This window comes from Etheostoma cragini, chromosome 10 (genome assembly GCF_013103735.1).
Source record: "Etheostoma cragini isolate CJK2018 chromosome 10, CSU_Ecrag_1.0, whole genome shotgun sequence".
Classification (NCBI taxonomy): Eukaryota; Metazoa; Chordata; class Actinopteri; order Perciformes; family Percidae; genus Etheostoma; species Etheostoma cragini.
The window spans coordinates 27,714,326-27,719,630 of NC_048416.1; the positions used below are offsets into that span (position 1 = coordinate 27,714,326).

General features: G+C 40.7%; 1 long non-coding RNA gene across 1 annotated transcript in view; it reads right to left on the reverse strand.

Moving 5' to 3' along the window:
- The window catches only part of LOC117952192, a 19,974-nt gene that overhangs the window by 9,735 nt on the left and 4,934 nt on the right, over positions 1 to 5,305 (reverse strand). The window contains exon 2 of the long non-coding RNA XR_004658337.1: positions 2,207 to 2,212. This is a non-coding gene — a long non-coding RNA (uncharacterized LOC117952192). The remainder of the gene's footprint in view (positions 1 to 2,206; positions 2,213 to 5,305) is intronic.

Genomic DNA, 5,305 nt, shown 5'->3' on the forward strand with positions numbered 1-5,305 from the left:
TCCTGCCTCAAACACCCCCACCCCCACCCAGCCCACCCAGCCCACCCAGCCCATCGGTAAACGGCTACCTTATTATATTGGAAGGAGGGAGTCTCTGCAGCACGTAGAAAAACGCCTCTGATAGCTCACACACTGAAATACCTCCGAGGTCGTGCAGGGAAATATGTTTCAAACACATGATGCAATAGAGCGAAACGTGCCGGGGACCCTGCAGGTTGGAAATGCAAAACAGGAGCCAAACACTTTATTCCAAATTATATCATGAGATATTTGCATACAATATGCATTCGGTGTAAATTGAGTAAAAAACAGCGGGTAAAAGTAATTTGGCTCATTCCCAGTGTGCTGTTTGTTCCCAATAAAGTAAATCAAATTAAAAAAATAATGATTTAGTTTTGTAAAAACATCTGGAGGATTTGTAGCAATGCAACTTCACCAGCAACGCATGGAACTTACATTAGATCAGAATACAGCATAGCAAATCTGCTTCAAAATATAGGGAATATTTGATAGAATAGAACAACACAATGGAATTCTGCTCATTAAAACATCATATTCATTATTAGTTTCAATTTTTTCCCCCCCAAAAAAAATCCAGTGCTGGTTCCATGGTATCAGCATTTTGGCTAGTCGCCATGGAAGCATGAATTAGTCATGTGACAAGGAGCTGGGAGGATCGGCTAAAGAGGCAGCAGTGTGACAGTACTCTGATCCATCCAACTTTTACTTTAATCCAATGGATTGGGAGGGGGGCACCGGGGGGGGGGGGGGGGGCTATCACATTTCAGGGGGGGCACTTCTAGCCTCGCCCCTGGTTGTGTGAAGTTGTATGAAGTCTGTAAAGCCAAAGCTTCTGACGAATGACAGAGTCTAGTTCTAGTCGAGTGTGAAGTCTTTTAGGGACATCTACAACTCTCTGAAGGACCTGTGTGTGCAACTTAAATGTGTTGAGTCCGGGGGTCAGACTTGAGTCCCTATCTCTGCGTCAGGGTGGGTTCTACCTTCCTACACAAGTACTGTACAATACTTCTTTCATAAAGTATGACGACTTAAAAGGGAAAGAGTACACTGGTCAAAATGGACAAAGCACAGCCATACAGTATATACTGTATATATCGGTCCCCCCCCCGCTGATATAAGACGGAGCCATCTGCCCTTAATCAATCCGATGTTTACAGTGTCGTACCGACTCATAGAAGTCTTCTGGAAGAGCCAGATCTGCCATTGCTGACAAGTGATCAACTAATGACTTCTTCTTCTTCTGTTAACCTGATAACATGCTGCACCGCAAGACTCGAAAAATCGCGTACAAGAGTTTTAACTCGATGTGAGATTTGATCGTAGCCCCCACTCACGTCCATCTCGATAAATAGCGAGCTTTGCGTAGAAATGACCTTTTGCCGGTTTTCTGTCATACGTTTGTTTCTTACATCAGGGGCCTATGTTTCCAGCTCTAAAAGCTCTAGATCCTACAACTCCCATCATGCACTGCAATAGCATCTATCATCCCACCTGGCTGGTTAACACGTACGTCTTTACTAGCTCACTAACAAGCCGCACAAGTACTTTCACTTAAAATATATAAGTACATCTTGCAACTTTGACTTGAATAATGATCTGAATCTTCCATCTCTACATAAACGTTAGTGTTAAAATTGTTGATACTTTATGAAAATGAATAAATCACGTGGGACTCTACAAACCCCAAATCTAATGCTATTATTCATGATCCCATGAGAGCGTTTTAACAGCTGGGCAGGGCAGTGACATCTGAGGCTTTTTCACTCTTTATTAAATGCATTCACCTTGTTGATGATGCATTAGGTGTCCAGGTGTGGCCCGCGGCCAAAATAACTCCTGAATCCAACCTCGTCCTCCACCGTCCACCTGATCTAGCACACAGTCCTCCGATGGTCTGTAAAACCACCTTCAGAAACTACATGTTCACTGTCCATTAATCTGTCGATTATTGTCTCGATTAATCGATGAGTTAGTTGTTTGATCTATTAAATGTCAGGAAATGGTGATAAATGTCAATCAGTGTTTTCCCAAGCCCAAGATGATGTCCCCAAATGCAGCGTTGGAGTACCTGGGATTAGTCTTGGTCTCATGCCGATCTTCAGATTAATTTTTGAAGGTCTCGGCCCACTTCTCGGAATCTCTTGCATTTTTACTTGGTCTTGTCTCGGTCTTGGATAAAGAGGACTCTTTTCTTATTTTATTTCAAGACCGGCCAAGACCACAACTGCAGGGACATCACTAAATTGCCTTTGCATTGATCGTCTGATTTATGCCTATGTGTTCAAACTTCCAAATGCAACCAATAACTTGACTTATATCTAGTTTGGTACCGTAAACCCCCCTCTCCCTGCCCCCTTTTACACGCATTCCCAACACAGGGAATGCACGAGACAGGAGAAGAAGCTCAATCACAAATCCGGACCTGGTCTTGAATCGGTCCCAACCCCTCATAGTCTCTGTCTTGTCTGGGTCTTGATACACTCTGGTCTTGGTGATGACTTGGTCTTGGTTTAGGCGGTCTCGACTACAACACAGCTCGAATGTCTCGTTTTGTCCACAACTCAAAGATTTCAGTTTACAGTCACAAAGGAGGGCAGAAACTAAGAAATATTATATTCATGTGTAACCCTTGTGTTGTCTTCTTTGGTCAAAAATGTGACATTTTTGTCCTTTTTTCAGACTTCTTTTAGTTTTCACTAACACAACCTTACTACCACTAGTTTTACACTACTTTTTGGAATTCGTGGTCAATAACCCTCATTCAGAAAGAATTATATCTAATATTTGAGATAAAAAAGCAAAAATTATGAATTATTTTGACTTATAGTTAAGATCAGAGGAATGTACAGATGAGTTTAGCCAGGAATTAAAGTGTTGTTTGGAATTCAATCCATTTTTTGTTGTAATTTGATAAAAAAGAAACCCGTATTTCAGATATAGAGATTTTTTAAAGGGGTCAATTTTGATCCGGTTAACAAGCTGACAGAGAACTTTTACTTTTTTCATAAGAAATGGCAGAGACCCATTCATCGATTATCAAAAAAGTTGGCAATACATTTAATAGTTGACGTTTTTTTCTTTAATCCAACCATTTTCAATTATTATTATTATATTTTGGCACAAAAAAGGGGTCGTCGAAATAACCGCGGCAAATGTCAACAATAAAAATATCAAAAAAGCACCCACAACATTAAAAAAGTGAGAAAAAAATGCTGGAAAAAAACCATAGTAATTTTGAAAAAATTACCAAAACATGTTTTTTTTTCATGGTTAACGGGAAGACAACACAAGGGTTGAAGGATTTACCCATGAGCCCTTTTTGGTTCAGCTTGAACACTGAGACTAATGACCACAGTCATTGACCCTCCAACTTAACTCGCCTTTCTGTTCACAGGAATTTCCCAATAAACACAAAACTGGCAATCACGAATCACAAGTGTAATGTTGCAAAGATCAATCATTTGTCTGCTATTAAATTGATCAGTAACTGTTTTGATAATTTATCGGTTTGAGTTATTTTTTTTATGCGCAAAAGACGTTCTTATGTGTGAATATTTTCTACTTTCTTCTCTCCTCTGTGACAGAGTTTAAATAAATATTTCAGAGTTCTGGCCAGAACCAGACATTTGACGACGTCATCTTGGGCTTTGGGAAACACTGATCCATATTTTTCACTATTTTTGGACATTTTGAAAACCCAAAAACAAATCTTTTAGTTGACACAATAATCAACAGTTTGATTGACAGTGAAACTAATCATTAGTTGCAACAAAGTCTGTTCTCAAATTACCAACTAATGGTGACAATAGCCATGTTTCTTTTATTTTTATAACTTGTCACAGACAAAATGATGGCTGCAACTTCACATTTCAGACTACATCCCCCTTCAGCATCCAATGGCATGGCAGCGTCACCACAAGCCCCGCCTACTGCTGCAACACTAACGTGAGGGTTTGGTGGCTCAGGGGTTCAGCTTACATACATGCAGGAGGACCTTGATGAAGAGGCAACTTTGTAGGTAACAGGGATGAGTAAATGGTGCTTCCAGCAGCAAAGGGAACAGGAGATGACCTAAAAATAAAATCAACACGGGTACACCAGGGGAAAATAGAAAAAGAAAATGTGCACAAAATATATCTGAATGTTCCTAGCTGCTGGCAATAGTATGCCTACTACGTCAAATTGTGATGCATTGAATTCAGAGAGAAGAGAAAATGATGTTTGACTAAAGAAACACTCATTTGGGCGCCCGGTTAGCTCAAACGGTAGAGTGTGCGCCCATGTGTAGAGGTTTGTTCCTCCACGCAGAGGCCCAGGGTTCTAATCCGACATGTGTCTGACATGTCTTCCCCCTTTCATGTCTAAAGCTGTCCTAATGACTAAAGGCAGAAAAAAAAATAACAAACCCTAATTTTGTCGATTAATTGATAAGTTGATTTAATCGACAGATCTATAAAACTGAGTTTCCCCACAAAGAATCAGGCAAAAGCACAACTTTAAATCAGAGCTGTGCTCATACATTTGTTGGAAATAAGTCCTTAGAGATGACAAAAAGCATAAAAATGAGTAATCGACTAAGACCAAAACGAGCGATTAGTCAACTAATCACCAAAGAGGGGGTGGCGGCCCCCTCTTGATTTTTTTCTCCCTTTAGTGTTTTGTGGCTCTAGCTTGATGTACAACCAGTGCAGCAGCGGCAGCAGATTCAACTGCTGTTAATCGATGAATGGATTGCTTGTAATAAAAACTGAAATTAAAACCCAAACCTCATGACAACTGATTGTCTTATTGAACCGAAACGCTTTACTGTCCCAGGAAAGGTCACTGTACATAAGACAGACTGAGAAGAAATGAGGGACATGGTTCACATTTTCATTGCTTTTGGATTAAAAGTCACCTTTGCATGGACAGAAAACACATCTACAGTCTACACACATGACCTCCACAAGCCTAAACATCAGTGTGTGTGTGTGTGTGTGTGTGTGTTTGTGTGCATCTGTTATTACTATCAACAGCTTTAGTTATAACTAAGAGCATCATATAAATGCCAAGACGTGGCACCCTGAGAGTCTACTATTCTCCCCCCCCACATGCCTGTTGACACTGGAGAAACACATCATAAACACCCAGACCACCCACTAGTGGGCGCTGTTTCGCCCCCCCCATACATTTCCTTCCTGCATGGATTCAATGCGACTTAATGCAACTCACTGCACAGCCTGACGTGCACATGAGCCATAACGCACCCAACCACAAAGGCAACTTTTCAAAAGATTTTCCTTTA